Source organism: Seriola aureovittata, chromosome 17, assembly GCF_021018895.1.
Source record: "Seriola aureovittata isolate HTS-2021-v1 ecotype China chromosome 17, ASM2101889v1, whole genome shotgun sequence".
NCBI lineage: Eukaryota > Metazoa > Chordata > Actinopteri > Carangiformes > Carangidae > Seriola > Seriola aureovittata.
The window spans coordinates 3,490,041-3,511,057 of record NC_079380.1 but is presented as its reverse complement, the minus strand read 5'-3'; the positions used below and the strand labels follow the sequence as shown (position 1 = coordinate 3,511,057).

Sequence of the window (21,017 nt, the reverse complement as noted above, 5' to 3'; positions counted from 1 at the left end):
ATTCACCTCGAGAACAGAGCGAGACTGAGGATCTCAGAACCAGCCAAGAGAACCACAAAACCAGCCACTGAATTATTTACACACACATGAGTTATTGCTTCAACCCATTTCAAATATGTGCTAAATAATACCAGGCTATAAATATCAAATAGTATTATTTGCTTTTCTTGGTGCAAGTAATAGAATTTGCTTTCTATTTAAGTGTTGTTTCAATTCTTTCTTTCTTTTTTTTTTTGCTGTTTTAGTCGTTCTGCCTTTTGCACCGTTTCTGTTCTCTCAGCGGAAACAGTTAGCACCAAAGCAGGTGCAGCATAAACCGCCAGTACAACAGTCACTACCTCCTGCCGCCATGCTAACGTTACCCTTGAACTTCACCCTGGCACATGTAATAAGTCCCTTTTGTCCTCAATCCGTTTGGTGTTGTTCAAGGTGGGAAAAAAAGGTGTCAGACAGCAGTAAAGACACATTGTTCAATACTGTTTTACTTACTGTTGTTACTTTGGCCATGACACATAATAGACCATACATAACATTGCAGTACTGAAAAGGGGGCAGAGTGGGAATAAAAATCTGCCCATGGTATTTCCCACCAAAACTCACCTGGATACACAACCTCACCCACATTGCCCCATGACTTTTTTTTTTTTTTTTTTTTTACTTTTTATTTCTGAACATTTTTCATGTTATGGAAACAACAGGCAGGACGCAGGAAAAAAGGGGAAGAAACGGATATGAGGTCATGGGATGATCAATAAGTCAAATTTAAAAGAAATATCATGTTACATACTATATTTACAGAGGGTCACATCCTTTCTCCCATCGTTTTCCTCCCAGTCATATGGAGTCAGTCACCTGTTCTAGAAGATGCAGATGTTTAACAATATTGATAAAGACTCCAGCAGAAGGACAGTTTTTCCGAAGCCAGTATTTTGTAATGGCTTTTTTACTTGCTGCCAGCGTAATCTTTAGGAGATAGGAATCATCTTTGTTTAGTCCATCAACAATACGTCTGAGATAGAGGGATGTAAATGTTATATTGATATTAAAACACAGGGTTTCTTAGACCATTGTTGCTACATTGCCGCTAATTCCACCACATTCCCTCCAGCAGGACAACCCCGTCCACAATTTCAATGCTATATGAAATTTGTGAAGCACATGCAAGCTAGCTACCCCGGCATGCATATATTGCAGATCAGTTTGCACAATCACCATAGTAACGCACATAAAACTGAGGAAAATAGACTTCAGGCTGCATTCCAAGTGTATAGGGAAAATGCAGGACAAGTAATAAATAGAGCACCAAACAATTTATTTTAGTAGCTTTTCTTCCTTCATTGAAACCCAGCTGAACTGATCACAGACAAAATACATGAAGTTTGGTTAATCCAACATTAGACTTTGTGAATAAAACTAGAGCAGAAAACTAAAAAAACCAAATTACTCTATCGTGCTCACCAAACCCAGATCATTCATCCAAATCACTTCAGCTGTAAAAACCCATCCAGGCCTCAAAACACTCTTTCAGTGTCTGGCACAGCAGCTGCAAAACCTTAATTTTCTCTACAAGGTTGAGTGTGTCTGTAGGTTTCTGTCTCGTCTGATGCGTCTGCTTCAACTGGCCTTTGCGCTACATTCGACGCCGCGTCCTTGTCCCTGCGCCGTGCTCTGCCCTGTAACGCAGAACAAATTCTTCCACATTTACCGTGCAGGACAAATAAAGTGATTCTGTTTGTATGGATTAAAACAGCTTTTCCTGTTGCTCATGTGGCTCCAGAGTCATATCTTGTCAAGTTCCTCACAACGCCCCTGGCAACACATAAACTATTAATGCTCGTTACCTGCATGCCAACCGTATTCATCATGCATTTTGTATGACATTGGCTGTGTTCACGTATTCATTACTGCTGTTTGTATAATAAATGAGGAGAAAGCACCCGGCCTCAGTTTAATTGTGGCATGCCAGTGCTGGGGTAGTATGAAATTAAACCATTACTCACCAGCCTGGAATCTATTCACAGGATAATCCTTAAAGAAAAGCACAACATTATTTTAAAAAGGCGAAGGATTTAAAATCTAAAAATGACTAAATGATTTCACTCGTCTACGTCACTCAGAAACAGGTTGAGTTAGAACACAGCATCGAGGGTAAGCACTTTCCTCTTTTATACTGTATGATATAAAGAGATATTTTAAAAGAATTGGCCTCGTTCAAGAACATTTTCATATTCTCATCCTAAACCTCTTATTTTGAAACTCTCTTGACTGCACAAACAGTGTTGTAAACTGTTTGTTTCAACCTGATGAACGCCATCTGTTTATAAGTAATTATGCATTTTTGAGATTAGCTTCATAATGTTAGCTGTTCTGATTCATTTGTGGACAAGTTTCACACATAATAATGTCACCCAAGAGTATAAAGAGAGTGATTTGGGGAGAAAATATTTCTGCAGCTTTGAATGCTTTGTGCACTGTGTACTGTTACAGAAACAAAGTGGGAACTTAGGGGGGGTGAAAAAACCCCGCTAAGACCTGCTAACATCAGGCTTTTGTTGGTAGTGGAAAAGGGAACAAAGACTCTGTAGAAAACACAGGCTCTGATTGGATTTGATGGAAACACAACACCCGGGTGAACACGCTAATTTTCACCCCTTTTCTGAGCTGTAACATCGTTGAACAGCTGTCACCTGTCAAGCACAGCGCTGTTTAAACAGAAACACCACGGCTACGCCGCGCTCAGGGATGAAAGAGTGAGCCGCAGCCCTGAGATAAGGTTCAACAACACATAATCACCGATCGAAGTGCCTCAGATGGAGGCTCACACTCTGACAGGAGCAGCGACCCCAGGGTGAGACGCTAAAAATCCATTTTACCAGTCTGCACGGCGGCTAACAGCTCATTCTCCACTGCGTGGATGTGATAACATTTGTCCCTGAAATTGTGTGTGACCTCTCAGGCAAACTCGGCTGGCAGTGTAAAAGGAGTCAATTGCCTTTGTTCAAAAAACCTGCTTATACCCACCAATGTTAAAAAGAAAAGGGTATATGCTGCTCTGCTGCCGCTAAAATCCTGATTCCATAACTACAACGCAGTCTGACAAATCACCAAACACACAAGTTAAAGACCAACACTGTGCTGTGATTTTGACTGCATGTATTGTAATATGTAATATCTTTCTTAATTTTTCTCTTACACAGCTGCTCCACCTCTCTGCCACGCAGTGAACAGCGTAGATACAGAGAGAAGTGGACCTCTGGCTGGGGGGGGGGGGCTCTCTACTATGCAAAGAAGCTGGTTTGTCCAAAAAGTCGCTAGATTTGTCACAAGGGGCTTTTTTAAAAAAAAAAGGTTACGTCACATATTGTCCTTTTTAAACAAACCGAACTGTAGTTCCTCTGGAGCTCTCAGACCTTTACTGCTTTGGATTATGGGTAGCTTTCACTTGGAACACGATGGCTGCTGCCATACATGTCCACCACATTCCTGTGGTGTTTGGTTCTATTATCAGTGGTGTGCCAACAATCACAAGCAAGCAAAGCCAGCAGTGCTTAACCAACTGAACTTAAAACTAGACATCAATTACAACAATACTGAAGTGGAAGTCAGTGATCTGTCCCATAAAGGACCTTGTGCCTGTTTGCATTCATCGTGTCACTTACCGCCCACCTATGGTGGCAGCAGGGTATTGTCTCTGGAAGCTAGCTTGGCTTCTAGCTACGGTTTATAGTTTCTTTCATTTTCGTGGGTGTGACCGTGTCCCGCTGACGAAGGCTGGAGCTTGTCAAGCGTAGAGAGGACAACAGCATTTTTTCTTTATTTGCACAATGAGGATAATCCTGGGACAGGTGACTAGCGAGAGCCAAGGTCCGCCTGTCAAGTTGTCCTTGACTCAGCTTCTACTGTTCTGAGGTCAGTTATGGTATTGCAACAATACGCATGCGCAGACGTGTGTGGAAACTAAACGTGCGCATCAAGCGTGAAGAGGCAGCAGTAGCAAGTAAATGAGGTAATTACACTAATTTATCTCCGTGTGAGATCTGCAGTAAATTTGAGGCAGGATATTGTTACAGGAGTAGAGCAGCTCCTTCCGGAGAATAGCTCAGTATGTAGGTTGTGTTCAGAGAGGGTGAGAGGCAAGGCTAGCGACTGGAGCGGAGTACAGAAAAGTATGTGCTGTTTGTCAGTAAATAGACTCCTCAAGATCTAAATTGCTTCAGCAACAGTCCTGACCATAACAACACTCAATCTATCTATCTATCTATCTATCTATCTATCTATCTATCTATCTATCTATCTATCGTGAGACTACTAAATGTGAGTTGCAGTGGAGGAACGGCTGTGCCCACAAATAAGCGGGAGACAACTTCACAAGTGATTTTCACATCTTTTAACAAAACTGCGTTGGATGACGGGGTTGTAGCACAGCAGGTGGGATTTGCAATAGTGTGTGGGAGCTCCCTGCACTGGATTGACAAAAACAAATCCAACACACTCCAAGTAAGTAAGAACAAACAGGTTAAAGCTGTTTGATGTGTGATCTTAGAAGAAACGAACCAGAGAGAGGCAAATCTTCAAAGACTTTATCTGTTTTCTGTCAAACATATAATGGAATCACATGTATGGAGAGAGAGAAGACAGGAGGGTCAGTAGAGAGAGAGAGAGAGAGAAAGAGAGAGAAGACTGGAGGGTCAGTAGAGAGAGAGAGAGAAGACAGGAGGGTCAGTAGAGAGAGAGAGAGAGAGAGAAGACAGGAGGGTCAGTAGAGAGGGAGAGAGAGAGAAAGAGAGAAGACAGGAGGGTCAGTAGAGAGAGAGAGAGAGAGAAGACTAGAGGGTCAGTAGAGAGAGAGAGAGAGAAGACTAGAGGGTCAGTAGAGAGAGAGAGAGAAAAAAGGAAAGAAGGAGAGAATTATGAAAAAATACTGAATAAAACCCAGATGCACTGTTGCTGACATTGGATGAAATTATGACCTGAATTTGTTTGTGTGCTGCACCATCAGACCCATGGATGTATTAAAGAGGTTCTCTTAGGATTGTACTTCCATAGATTTGGGGAACTTGCAAGAGAAAGAAAAAAACATGTCAAAATCAAAACAGCTGGGGCAGAGATCGTGACGTCTAGTCCCTAGTTTGGGTCAAGAAATTGAAAACACCAGTTCCTGCATTTTCCATAATGCAGCTCTTCTCATCAGACCCTCTTTGACCGACATCTTTCACACTCCACACCCCCAGTTTGTAACGCAGGCGTTCCTTTAAAGAGTTCTAGCTCAAGCCTAAGCTTAGATAACCCTGATGTCATCATTAGGGTTTTATTCTCAGAATTAAGAAAGCCACAGAAGATACAACTGTTGCATGATGAGTAACTGCAAGTAAAGACTTTGAGTGACAGGTGGGGTGAGCGTACGCTTCTTTCTGGATTATCTGGGAGTTAGGGGCGGAGTCAGACACTGCCAAGATGGCGTTGGTGGGGCAGCTCACCGCTCCTCAGAAACCTGTGGGTGACATCACGGACACTACATCCATCTTAATTTACAGTCTATGGTATTTTCCCACTGTTAAATCTCTTGTATTTCCACTATTCATTTCCACCTGGACCGTCACCCAACCGGCAGACTCAATTTAAACTTTCTTTTTTGTGTTTTTTATTTCAAGCGTCAAGTAGTTTTTGTGACGTATAGATACAGCTTTGTGTTATACCACTACTATATACTCATTTTGGGCGAATGTTATACATATACAATACGCAACATAGCCTGCGCTCATTTTTCCATCATAATTATATTAGTGGAAATAACTGTATGTGAAGAAGAAAATGGCAGGTGACCTGCCAAAAAGAAATGTAAAAAAGCATGAGAGAAAAAGTGTATGAGAAACAGAAACCACAGAATTTGACATTAAAATATACAGAGAGAGAGATAATCATGGCTGACTTGTGTTTCTCAGCGAAGGTGTTACTCAAAAGAACAACGCAATTTGCTCAGTTTATACATTTTTGATTTGTTGAGGGGATGAATTTCCACTCACTGAAGATGTGTTTTTTGGGCAGTCTGTGAGAAATGAGCTGGACAGGATGTCATCATAATGCAAATAAAGTTACATGAATCTACTTCTACTAAACTAGAGTGCAGGTAACTGATGGAAGAGAGTAGAACTGCTTTTTAGGACTGTGATAGATTATTGTTTTAATTACAATGTCCTAAAAAACACCATAACATCTCACACTAGGAATGAACAGAAAGACAAACAGATACTGATAAAGACAGAATCAGTTTTCAGTCAGTCAAACAATTACCAGTAGGAAAACAGAATTAGCAGCAAAGCAGAATAATAATGACGAAAAGAGAGAAAAATATGAAGAGAATAGTTTGAGGGAGAGGGTTGAGAGAAATGAGTTCGGAAGAGCTTCAGCTCCTGTGAGAAACACTAAGGAAAATGAAATGCTAATATTTAAGAGGAAAAGTGATGAATCCCACCTGGGCGAGGGCTGTAATAGGCCGCTGCATAATGCATGCAACCCCAATGAGCACACGTGGGGGCCAAGGTTTTAATTTAAGTCCTCTGCTTTGTCGGTGTCTATTAGAGACAAGCTCTGTGGCTATCCCTCTGTGGGTTTAATTATCCCAACAGAGGAATGTGAGCAGATAGCTCTGCTTTGCTTGCTCTTTTACAGCTTTATGCTGCTGGAGGTTGATAATTTCCAACCAATCCCGGCTACACACTCGTGATGAAGAGACACAATGCTGCAGGGCTGAGCATCTCTTACTAGGCTAATCCACACTTCAAAAAGATGTTTACTGCTTCTTTTTCAGCGCAGTGATTTGTTGTATTTGTGATGTGAAGCGCCAAAAGTCCAAAAGCCCTGTAAAACGAAATTTTACATATCCTAATTCCAGCTGAGGACAAGTTCAAATGAGACGTTCTGCAGAGACTCATTTATATTTTGGAGTAGAGTATACAAGAGTATGTGGAAGTCACACATAATGCTTTTAAAAGTCCCTCACTTCCTAACTGAGGTGTTTGACGCACAGTGTGTACACTGGATTTAGAAGGGAGCACATGTCACATGCTGGATATACTGGTTTTAAATTGTTTCCCCATATTTATATATTTTTGTGTTTTACGCTGGGAACACATTTCTGCATCGCTGAGCTGTCAGCCCTATCTCTCTATATAGAGTTTGCCGTGGATAATGGCCATCAGCTACTCCAATGTTGGATTTCTCTTCATTATAAATTCATTTCTGATTTGTTATTGACAAAAAATGTCACTAAAATGTCACTGTCTCCACATGCAGCTGCTAAAATGGTAAAAAAAAAACAAACATACTATTTATATGTTTCCTTGTCAGTGTCATATTCAGATTCAGCCTAGACGTTGAAACTATAGTGGAAGGTGCCAGTTTTTACGTGATGTTGCTGGTATTATCAACAGGTCTGTTCTCTGTCTGTGCTTGCTGGGACCCGAGCACGTCATGCGTGAAAGAGGAAGTCCAAATAAAGTGATATACTATAATATCACGTTTGGATTGGGGTATAATTTAAAAGAAAAATGTTTAAATACATAATCATATGATTGTATGTTATGTTCCTGGTGGTTTTTTTTATAATATATATTTATATGATTGTATTTTATATTGCAGGTATAAACAACGCTGCCACTAAACGGCCGTTTTATTTGTCATATGCCAAGGTGCAATGTACAGCAAGCAAAACAGCAAAATGTCAAGGGTGTGTCGCTGAAATCTGGGATATATTTTTTGCAAGACTCAAGTCAATATTATTTCTATAGCACCAAATCATGACACGCATTATTCAAGGCACTTCACAGAGTGAGGACAAGGTGTTACAATATTATAGAGAGAAACAGTTCCCGGCATGGGCAGCACTCAGTGGAGAGGATGTACTGCACGTCATAACCCTCTGTTTCTTTACTAATTATGAAGTCCAGGAAAATTTCAAAATGATTTAATGTTGTGCTCACAAAAATAAATCATCAATCTGATTCCACGCATTTAGCCTACAGCCAGAGTCCACAGGTTAATATCTGCTTATTAGCGTTAAAGGTTAAAACTATTCCAGTAGTTTTTCATATCCAAAGCAAAAATCTTCACCATCATTAACATTTCACTGCTGCTTATTTATTTGTTTCTATATTTATTGGTTGACTGTACCACAGTAACAAGCTGCTCTTTATCAAATTAACATCAAATACTGGCCTTAGTTTTATATCTGCTCTTTTCATACAATGAATACATCTGTGTGCTCTGAATTCACTGCATTCTGGGTATTCATGGCCTTGAAAAGTTTCAAGGCCAAACGGCTTCAAACAGCTGTTTCCCACACTGTTCCAATGTGAAACTGCCTCATGGGCCGTCAGTTGAAAGTTTATAGGTCAGCAGAGTCTCTTGGTCTTTGGGTCAGAGAGTCTCACAGGCTTTTCAGTCTTTTTTCCAGCCAATGTTTCAAAAAACTGCTCTATTTATTTTTAACTTCAGCAGATATTTAACTCTGAGATGATATTTGAGATCATAGATTAGATTAAATTTGGTTGACAGCAACCAAACCAGCACTGATAAATAATGAGTCTAATTTAATTGACATTTTAGACACAACCACGTAAGCATCCATTAGCTAATTTGACAGTATTTAGCTTTATATTTATTGAAGTTTCCATGTAAACTTACATTTTCTTCAAAGTCAAAATGTGGAAAACAGTCATACAGTTATGTAGCAGCATGAAGACCTTGGATCTTCCTGCTTATCATTTTCTTTAAAGCTGTACATCCTGTGGGCAGAATTGATTTCCTGCCAGTAATTCAAGAATTTCATTTGTGCAAAGAGACTGGATATAGGGCACATCACACCATGCAGTGAATGGGGAAGAGCTGCTGCTGACCTCACAGGTTTGCTGAAGAGCTCAAATGGATGAAAGCTAAAGTCTCTTTCACACGTCGAGTTCAGCTCATTTGGTCCAGGCCAAAGAAAAAGATACATGGTGGTAGCTTTCATTCTTCTCATTACAAATTAACCAAGAGGTGTAAACATGAACTCTTATGAAACTGGCAGGTGAGGTCATTAGTTGGATGATCCTGCATCATTAGTGCAAGATGGAGCCATGTGGGGAAATCAATTTTCAGAGACTGACAGCAGATCATGCTGCGCTTGACTTAGTCTGATGTGGGTATTTTAAGATGTATATGGCTCAGGAGGTCGTCCACTAACCGCAGGGTTCTTGGTTTGATCCCCAGCCCTTCCTGTCCATATGTCAAAGTGGTCTGTCCAGGGAGCAAGATACAGTCTCCTGGTGTTCAGGCCAGAGCCACTGCTGCCATCATTTAAAGCACTTAGTCTGTTAAGGTAGAAAGGCTGTATATAAGTCCTTTTACCCTTTATTTATACTCTCTGGTTTCACAAAGACCACAGAAAAAAAAAAAATTATGAGCCTGAATAGTAACGAACTGTGTGTCATAAAGGTGATGAAAAAAAAAATGCATTCAAAGATATATCATAACGTAATATGTGTTTAAAGTTACTGCGTATTCGTTCTTTTTAAAGAGTCACAAAAGGTCGACGTTCTATATTAATACTGTGAAAGTATCAAAGCCTCAGTCCACAGAGAAATGCACACAGCCTGTATTCAGAAACTGAGCCTTAAAACCAGCCGTCAGGACTTCTGGAACTTTGTGATGTCACAACAAAACAGTCACCGCTCTCAGCCATGACCCAAGCCCCGCCCACCTGGATCCACCATCCAACCTTGCAGGATTTGAGTGTTTTACCTGAAATCTGCTTTTTTTTTAATTGGATCACTCAGGAAACAGTCAGCCAATCAGAAGAGAGGCTCAGAGCCAGAGAGCGGAGATGTAAAACTACATTTAGATGGTTTTTGGTTCTTAAAACCAAAAATATATCTTCTTATGGATCAACACTTGGAGGAAAATATGGAGCTGAACTCCTTTTCACTTTCTAATGTTTCACTGAAAATCCCTGTATTACTGTGTCTTGGTTTCGTTGTAATAATCCAGTGTGAACATGAAGCGGACAGAAACTAAAAGGCAACAATGGCTCAGTTTTTTCTCTTGGTCTGGATCAAATAAACCGAACTACAGGTGTGAAACCTAAAACAGCTAATTTCCCTTTTAGGTTTAATCTGTAAAAACCAAATTAAATTGTCTGTAATCAGAAGGAAGCAGTTGTGAACTCTGTGAACATCACACTCATACTGTAATATCTGTGTCTAACTTATATCTATATGCTGTGACTCTTTTTAAGTGGCTGAAGGAGAGCATGTAATGCATGCGTGCATGTGTGTGTGTGTGTGTGTGTGTGTGTGTGTGTGTGTGTGCAGAGAGGAGGCAAATAGGCTGTCAAAATGATTAATTCCCTGTTTGAATGACCCCATGTTCGTCTCTGTCTGCTTCCATCTGCTCTTATTCTATTACCTTTCTTTTCTCTTCACTCTTGTCTCCTCCAGCCTTGTGACTCGTTCTCCCTCGTCCTGTTCTCCGCCTCACTCTACTTCTCTCTTATCACTACTTCCTTTCAGCTGGTTTCCTTTTTCTTTCTTTTCCTCATTTTAATTCACCTGGTCGTCTCCTGACATTCATTCTTGTCATTCAAGTCAAACGGATCTTTAGCTCCCTGCTCTATTCTCACTTATTCTCCCTCCTCCCTCGTATCTGCTGCACTTTAGAAGAATGAAGTGGAGAAACACACAACTCCTGTTCATTTCTCCTGAATATTTCACCGGCGATTATTATTTATACGCTTCCTATGTTGTAAGCAGGCTGCTGCGAAACATTCATGGGAAACAGGAGAACCTCAGCGCTTTAAGGAGGTTGATACAACAACATTAGCAACATACCAGTCAACAATTTCATATTTTATCACCGTTAAAAAAAGTCATCTTTGGAACTCAGGTAGAGCACTTGAATGGCTTTCTCTGACCTGAGTTCAACAAAGGTCAACTCCATAGCTGCTCCCTTCATATATCACTTTGGCTGGTTCTCTCATAATTTCTATGATGATGATGATGATGATGTTCAGCTGTAAACCTGAACTTTTAAATCTGTCTATTTTGTTTTAAGGATATTAGAACCTGGATATCTCTGAAATTTCTGCTGTTAAATCACTACGAAACAGATTCTGTTCCTGGCCCCAAACTAGACCTTTGAATAATACAGCAGCACTTAGATACACTGGCTGTAAAAGCTGCTGCGCATCTACAGCTGGTTCACAACTCCTCTGCATTATGTGCCTTTAATGCCTCTGTGTTGGCTTCCTGTCAAATTCAGGAATTCACTGAATTCAAAACCCTTTCACTTGTTTTAATGCAAGTGGGCCGAGACATAACAGTTTCATTTTGGTGAAAAGATGTCATTATAAAAGAATGAATATAAAAATATTTTTTTAAATGTCCCTCTACTTTCAGTTCAATCCTGAATGTTCGATCATTATCACTAAAACAAAAAGTGCTCTGAGAAAGTATTATTTGGCCTACGTATTATGAGGTCCAACATATTTCAGGTTTGAAAACAAACAAACAAGAGTAGGTCTAAAGCTAGTGTATGTCTGGACCGCCTATAGTCAAATCCTGATTTTATAACTGCGACCTCGTCTGACAAAATCACCAAGCACATGAATTAAAGACAAAGACAGTGGGACAGTGATTTTGGCTGTATTTACTTATAAAATGATCACTCAGAGACAAAGTTAGAAGATAGAAACTCTCTTTCTCTTTTTTTTTTAATTTTTTTCAGGCTTTAGCCTTTTTTTCAGTCATAGTGAGAGAAAGACGGGAGAGACAGGTAGAGAGAGAGAGAGGGAGAGAGCGGCCTCTCAGGTAATCAGAACAGGTAATCCTGGTTATAACAAGCTCCTAGACTGTGGAACAGTCTCCTCACCAGGTCAGATCAGAAAATCAACACCCAGGATCAACCCAGCAGATAAGAACAGAGCCTCTCTCTGAATTTCAGTCTCTACATTTCTTTGTGAGCTTAGGTATTTATGAACGATAACTGCTTTTTTCATACCGTGACATGATATTCAGGTGTAATATGTCACACAACGTACTGTGAAGATTCTCAGTCGTCCAAGTCACGGTTATCTAAGAGGAAGGGTTGAATCGAGGGCAACTGCACAACTTCTTCAAGTATCTTAAACCAAGTCCAGTGTCTCTTGCTTCAAACCTTTGTGAATAAATGTATATATAAAGCATATGCGCTGGATGAGCAGATTCCAAATTGTTTTGTTTTACGTAACTTTATTACATTTCATGTAGAAGTAAAATCTTGTTTTTTAATGCAGGAAAGTGGAGCGTGAGCACATTCACAAGCTCTTCAAAGCAAAGTCAAATCAGATCAAATGGATGATGCAAATGTAACACAGTCACTAATTACAAGCACAGGAAAAACTGTCATTTGTCTTTTGGCCTGGAAACTCAGCTTCTCCTTTAATAGACCTCTCTGGATATTACTATTTAATGCCACATCAAAATTAAATGAAATTTAATAAAGAAATTCAAATTGTGTCTGGGTAAGTTAATGAGAGATTGTCATCACAGATCAGTTGCTGTGCGACATGAGTAAGTGTTTGCATGTATCTCTGTGTGTGTGTGTGTGTGTGTGTGTGTGTGTGTGTGTGTGTGTGTGTGTGTGTGTGTGTGTGTGTGTGTACTGGAGCAGTTCATGAGATAGGATATGACTAATGAACTGTCAAACACACACACGTGCAGATACACACACACACACACACACACAGACACACACACACACACACACACACACACAAACACACACACACACACACACACGTACTGTCTGACCCATTAGTAAAATGTCAGCGTGCTGCATCACAGTCTTGGGGAAGACAGCCGTTTGTCTTATCGTACCTTTCTATAGGATCTCTTTGCTCTGAATGTGACGGTCGCTCTGTCGCATGTAAATGAAGTTGACGACTTTTTCAGGGTTGCACGGTCACAAGTTGACAAATAACAGACTGCAGGGTGACGTAACCGGCTATGAATGACCGTCCACGGCTGAAACCTGTTTGTACAGAATGACTGATAGTCTACCAACAGAGTAAATGTGACAGAGAATGACGGGCAGGTTAGTTTGTTCAAGTGGACTCAGTAAGCATTTACATTGTGCAACAACTCCTCCAACCATACAGGTCGTTTTTTTTCAACCCTCTGATACGACCCTTCTCCTGAAATAGCTCATCCATCCCATCCATCCACCACTACAGCGTCCTGACGTGGACTTCTGTCTCTCTTTCTACCACATCACTGCACTTTCCTCTTTGCTCCTGTTGTAATTACTACGACTACTAGATGTCACCTAGCAACAAAACGTAACTATGAGTCGACCTGCTGCACAAACGACCTGTGGGCTGGTTTTTGACAGGAGGACAGTCTCATATTGTGGGCTGCCCAGCTGACTTTAACTTGATAAACACTACATCTGCTTCTGTTGCTTCCTCCATCCCCAAAGGTCAAACCTTGTGCATGGATCAGCTGACTGATGGAGTTAGACCACTTGACACCAGGATCCAGATTCAGGGGTCGTTGTTTTGTAAGTCACAAGTATAGTCCCAAGTCAAGACCAACAGGTCCAAAGCCAAATTCAGGTGCTGGACTTTGTCTAGTCATAATGAGCCCCTCACCAAATTCAACTGCATGTGATTTTTTTTACATTTACACTTTTAAAGAATTTGTATTTATGATTTTCAAATACATTTTAAGAACGTTTAAAAGCAAAATTATCAGGAGCACCTTTCATACGTTATTCCTTGGACTACAGTTGGGTTTTTGGCCCTCTAAGATGGCAGCTTTACCTCCCTAAATTCACAGTAACTTTTCTGAAACAATGGCTCCTTGATTTCACACACAAACAGACAAAGCAATGCTTCTCATTTCGAGCCAACAACCTGGATATTGTCAGATGATGTGATGACTGCACTGCTTTACCTGATCTTCTTGTACTTATTGAATAGATGTAGTACTGCACTGAATTTAGTGATGTCCCCCACATGTAGGTTTCTTTGTATTTAAGCATCTGCCAAATGAGTAAATGTAAATGTAATCTGGAGCTCGCTAGTGTAAGATCATTCTAATGTTAATGCTAATGTTGAAAATTTCATCTCCGGCTGACTTTTTAATGTTTCAAGCTGACTGATCTTAAAATGAGAACTCTGTAAAGAGGTCTTAAATACATCGCAGGATGGAGGTAGTCCTAGTACTGTAGTAAAATAGGCTTGGGCCGCCATTCGATAATATGATGTTATTTCCCACCACGTGCACATACTTTTAATAATATCTATAAATATATATTGCGATAATATTGGATATTATCATATATCACGATATTTGACATATTGACATATTCAATTCTGGATATCGCCCAAGTCCAAGTACAAATATTATTAAATTTTCAAGGGTCTGAGAGAACACAATGCAGAGAAAAGAAATTCACAAGCACAAATAATAAAAATGAATGTGTAAAATGAGTAACAGAAGCCATCACTCTGTAATAATAACATTAGGGCTACACCATCTGCAAAAAATGTCCTATTGGGATTATTTTGGCAGATTTTCAGTTAGAATTATTGTATTTTCACTTTCACTGAAAAAAATGTGTTTTTTGTTGGGTCTTGTACCAAACAAACATGTTTTGTGTGTTTTGGTACATCTGGAGAATGACTTGTAGGCTGGGGCGTCTCTGTAGCATCACAACACTTATAGTGCCAACAATGCACAACAATGTGGTGACACATTTTACCTTTATCAAAACAATGAGACCTCCTGTGATATATATATTATATTATTATAATATTGCACTGGCTATATTGCGTTTTTGATTATATTTAGATTAATCGTGCAGTCCTGAATAAAATGTAAATACATTTAATTAATGGTAAATATTGAGGCCAAAACACATTTTTGTTTCCTCAAGTGAATTATTCCTTGAGAGATAATTTCTCTACAAAATACAGTATAATTTATGTCCTAGCTAAGAGTCTTTTTCTGTGCTCACAAAGTCCCATTGCACACAACAACAAAAAATAAACTTGAAGATGAGGTTTATGGAGGGGTGAAGCTGGGATTCAGGGTCCCCCGTGCTTGACTTTGCTCAAGGCCTGCAAATCACTAATTCAGTGCCTGTTCAGAGCAACAGGTGTGTGGACAGATGCCCAGGCCCTTGTATAAGTAACACATTTGTACTTACCGAGACAGCAAATGTACAAGTTCTTCAGCAGAGTTTGTGCAGTGAAAATGTATGTAAATGTGGCCTGTAAACTTCCAAGCAACAAAGAAATCTGTTGCTGACAGAAGGAGCCAAAACAGCCAATCTGCTGTGCAACAGCTTCTGAGGAAACTCACAAGAAGCTCGAGCATGAGAGAGGCTGGCCTGGATTACTGGGTATGGGTAACACAGAGTACAGGTGCACACTACACCACACACACACACACACACACACGCAAAGTCAAATGTGTCCAATTTTGTTTTTCACTGTAACCTGCACATACACCCACAAGCAACCCAGAGCAACACATGTTCTCACATTTGCCCCCAATTTTTGCCATAATATCACACACACATACACAATCTAACCATGCACATGCTTTCCACCTCTCTCTCCCTCTCTCTCTCTATCTCTCTCTCTCTCTCACTCTCTCTCTCTACTCAGCATCCTCCCAAACACACACACACACACACACACACACACACTCACCAGGACAGATGGCTTTGCTATGTGCTCTTGCTCAGCAGATGCACAAGAGCATTAATCATGAAACAAGACTCAAACAGAGGATTTAACTCTTACTACAGTCGTGCTGCTTCCTGTAAAGAGACCAGATTAATTTGTCTCGTGAAGATCATTGGAAGTCAGGTCTTCTGTAACAGCACAGATGCACATGTGCCACATCACACCAAAGAGAATTGGTTATGTGAAGACTCATTTCATATATGAGACTGCAACTTCCTCAGATGTCAAGAGTTGGTGGGAGAGAAGCAGATTACAAGGCCAAAATCTTACCAATGGCTGATTATTGAATATATTATTATCAAATACTCTCCCAGTGTACTTACATTGGGGTGAGACATTGCAGTAATAATGACAAATCACATTCACAAACTCTGTGGTCCTGTGTAGCTCGGGGGACTAACACTGGCAGAATTAACAGTATTCCTCCCACCAGGTGCAGACACAGTCAAATTTATGCACACATGGTAATGTAAGACTCTTTGGATAGAAATGGCATGTGATTACTTTAACTCTGGCCAGTAGCCTGATCAGTTGGCACCTACACTCAGTCAGTTTATCATTATAGTTGTTGGGTATGATGAAGTACTGCAGCTTAGAGATCCTCTGCAGGAGAGGGGAATGAGCAGAGGTATGGAAAAAAAAGCAGATCCAGAAGGTTTTCTGTATGTTTTCTGTTCTGTATGTGTATTATTTAGCATGCATGGGTGGTCCATAGGTTTATAGTAGCAGTTTGCACAAGTAGATTTTAGGAAATCCTGGGCAAACACTCCTGGGCCTTGTTGTTGTAAACTACAGCAATTGAATTTGCACTTCCAATAAATTAAGGGAATCATAGGACAAAAATTTAAAAAAAGAATGGTTGGCAACAACACTGCTGAAACGCAAGATATACAGACATTTAAAGGTCACATATTTTACACCTTTATGGTGTTATATTTTAAGCTCTATTATGCATAAGAAGATATATTTGTGGTTTTAAGAACCAAAAACCACCTCAGTCTAGTTTTACATCTCCTCTCTCAGGCTTCTCTCTGGAGCTCTAGTAACAACAGGTCAGTAAGCCAATCAGGAGGGAGGAGGCTCTGAGCCTCTCTTCTGATTGACTCACTGTTTTCTGAGTGATCCAATAAAAATCTAGCAGATTTCTGGTAAACATTCAGAGAAACCAAATCCTGCAAGGTTGGATGATAGGTCCAGGTGGGTCATGATGGGGGCATACATGAAGGTGGTGACTGTTTCGTTGTGACATCACAAAGTTGCAGAAGTCCTGATGGCTCGTTGTAAGGCTCAGTTTTACAGGTTGTGTGAATTTTTCCATGCATTGCGCACTTTTATACTTTCACAGTATTAAAATACAACATAGACCTGCTTTATGATAAAAAGAAAGACATGGACATCTCACTTTCTACAATATGGGACTTTTGAATGAGCCATTTGTAAGTTTTGTTATTGCTACATAGCCAACGTTAGCATTAACAGCGGTTCACTTTCCAATCTAGAAGAAATGTTGTGAGTGCAGCATAAAGCTTAATTCTTTTACTCGGCTGTCTCTAGAGGTGGAAAGCACCAGCAATGTTAACTCTTTATCATGTCTTTTCTTCTACTGAAGTTAGCATGCTAACCAGCTAGCCGTCTTGTCTTGTCACTTTCCCATTGTAGCCTCCAATCTGCCCTGAAGACGTAGTGTTGCTCAGAAGAGATATTATAACCTCTTGTCTTGTAAACGCAACAAAAGCTGAGGCTCTTGTCAATTGACCGTCACGACCACCTGCTTCTGACAAGAAATTGCGTTCAGTGACAGAGAAAAATCCTGTCTGATTTCCTTTATTTGGCTGTTATTTCTCTAGTAGATCTGATCCAACATTGGCCCAATTGCTATGGCAACCTAATACACACACTGTTCGAGTCATGAAGATACAGTACACTAACAGCGTGTTGAAAGTACTTTGTACTTTCCAGCATCACAGAAATGACTGGAAATGAAACAGTAGAAGCATCAGGACAGAGTGTTTCCACCTGTGACAAACCGTCGCTCCTCATGTGCTTCACACTGTGGCAGAGCTGTTAACAATGTCAACTGGCTGGTTGCCAGAGCGAGGACCCCTGGCACCGAGGCATAACATTTTTTATACCTTTGTTACAGTGAGTGGAGTGATGACAGGAATGAGGGAGGGACAGATGCAACGAACCTAACCTTATCTTAAAGGCTGGTGCTGGTTCTGTTGAACTGTCTTGGACTTCTCCCTACACCAAGTACCTACACTTCCACGCTTGAAGTTTTTTTTTTTTTTTATGGGAACTGTAGTTTTTCTTCTGTGCTCACAAAGTAACTTTGTTAATATTGTGAGGGTTTCAATTTCTGATAGCAATTTTTAGACCCATAAAAGAAATGCTGAACATGAAATGTTGCTGTCTGAGGTCTTCTCTTTATGTTACAGACATCAAATGCACTTCGGTTCCTGGTGAGGGTCCAGCTCCAAAAACACTGGATCCTCCAGTTGCTTTGATGTCATTTGAAAGCATCTTTCATGGTAGTTGACTATGTTTTTCAAACTCCATACCTCCAGTTACATAAGCTTTCTGTTGAACATTTGTAGGCTCCAAGCCCAAGCTATGATAACCCTGATGATGTCATCAAGATTTGAGCATGAACTTTATCCTCAAACCAAGACAGGAGTTACAATCTCCCCCCGTATACGACCGCTTGTTCACATGTCACCACAGTTTAACATTTATTTCATATCTTTACATTTATTTCAACACCTGATCCACCTCCACGGGCTGAATGAAGGCAGTGAGATGTGGTTGAAAGCTCCAAAAGTAAGAAGAGTTCTCCCTATGTGTAAAAATGTACTCAGATACAAGTACAAAGTACGTCAGTTAAAATGTACTCTGAGTAAAATGTTACTGTATAACAGGGAAGGGGTAAAAAATACGGTGATAACAATAACATATGATAATACAATTAAGTTACAGAGTATCTTTAAGCCTCCACACTTGTATGCATTGGTATGTCATTGCATAGCCTATGCCAGTCGGCAGTTTATTCAGTTTATAATCACACAGAATACAACGAGTTGTGCTTAAATACACAAATCCCTCCATGGTCTCGCACCTCAGTACTTGTCTGACCTCCTCCACCCCTGTACCCCCGTCCCGCAACCTACAGTGCTCTGACACTGGTCAGCTCTCCACCCCCTACACCAGCCTGCGATGTTTCGGTGACAGAGCTTTCAGTGTGGCAGCCTCACCCACCCTCTGGAACTCTCTCCAGGCAGAGATCCGCACAGCCTCATCTCTGGTTGCAAACACACCTGTTCACTAAGGCCTATCGCCTCTAGCTGCATCATCTCCTACAATCTCCTCCAATCTCTGCCATCCCTATTCTGTCTCATCTTGTTCTCATTTATTTGTTCTTTATTCATTTTGTGTTTCTTTCCCTGTAATGCGGCCTTGGGTACCTTGAAAAGCGCTATAAAAATCAAATTTATTATTATCGTTATTATTATTAAACCATCCAATTCGAGAAATCTAGATATATAGGGAAAGCCTGAGCACATGGTTTCACAATTCATCAAGCATTTCTGAGAAAATCCTACATGACTTTCCCATAACACAGCTGCTACAAATGAATTGAAAACTCTGACCTATTGTTAAAGCAGCACACAGCCTGCATTAAAACATCTGTGTAAAACCATCCCAGTGGACACGTCCAGTTAAACCTTGTGAAGTAAGCATGGATTGTGGATTTGATGCATAGCAGGATTAAGGCCCCCCAGAGCCTGACTGTGAACACAGCACTCTGTCTAAAACCATTTTGGACAGGAACCCCCCAGGGGGCGGGAAGGTGCTAAGAGATTTTAATGCATAAAGTCACAGGCTGTTAACGTCTCAATCCCTGATCCAAGCACAGAGCTGAACACATTAAATCATTATGAAGAAGAGTCATACTCAAGTCGTTAGTGTGGAACTGAAAAATGCTGCTACGGGTAATTGCTACTGATGAGCCAGTGGCTGCTGCTGTGTATTCAACCAGTGATAAAGTAACAAAGTACGATTTTTAGGAACTTATACCTTACAAGCACTTTGAGTAAATACATTTTATAACACTTTATACTGTTTCATTTCAGATTTCAATTTTCTATGCAAAACATATACGTACATAATCTACGATGTAAGATCATTTCCAGGGTCATCAGGTGGTGTGGAGAAAAAAGTCGCTAGGTCTGTCGCTAGGTGCTTTTTGGAAAAAGACAGTGCTAAAGGAATCTGAAAATGAAAACTGTTATGGATCTGCTGTAAATGGCCCCTGATTATATAATAGAAAATGTTCATGCCAAATCATTTTGGAAAACCAACAGCCAATGATTCATTCGCCTCACACATGCCCCGCCCTGTATGACAACGCATTACCACTTTTAATAACCAATGGTATCAGGATCTGTGACCTTGGCCTTTGTGTTTCTTGATATAGTTTTGGAACCTAATCTTTATGGTGTCACCCGTCCTGTGACATTTCACCTGGACGCTGGGTTTATTGTTTCCTGTTTTATTTTGAAATCTCTTACCTGTTGTATGTATGGTAGTTTTGCTTCCTGCCCTTGTGTGTTTTCCCACCTTTGTGATTAGTTTCACTCTTGTCTCATTGGCTTCCCCTAATTAGAGTATTTAGGCTGTGATCAAAGAGTCAAAATAATCTATTTTCTTAACCACTTCTCCTCGACTTTGAAGCGAAACATCATGAGTTGAAGGAAAGATGTGAAGGAGAGTTCGTAAAGACTTAAGAAAAGACGACCGTGGTGCGGAGAGAATCTGACTGCACTTACACAAAACTTTATTTATAACACAAGGATGATAAATACTCTTTTCCTAACCATAAACACAAAACAAAAAGGATTGAAATGTTGAAATAAGATAACATGAGAGAAATTAAAGAGTTGAGTCATGAAAATAAAAAAAGAGCAACTGAGTAGAGGCCAGAATAAATTATATTCAGACATAAAGAAGTTACATATTTTTTTTTTGGGTATGTTTAGCCTGTATTTGAATAACAACAGTGAGAGAGAGAAAGAGAGAGAGACAGGAAAGTTTGGGAGAGAGAGAGAGCGAGCGGATGATATGCAGCAAAGGGCCATGGGTCGGATTCAAACCCGGGCTACTGCAGCTAGAACTAAGCCTTTGTGGTGCACAATCTACCAGGTGAGCCACCGGGGCGCCCCAGGCTACACAGAGTTATGACTCTTTTGTACAT

The 21,017-nt window shown here is 40.3% G+C and overlaps 1 protein-coding gene across 1 annotated transcript in view; it reads right to left on the bottom strand.

Moving 5' to 3' along the window:
* Window positions 1-21,017, bottom strand: part of LOC130185782 (carbonic anhydrase-related protein 10-like) — a 107,933-nt gene that overhangs the window by 24,752 nt on the left and 62,164 nt on the right. The window lies entirely within an intron of this gene.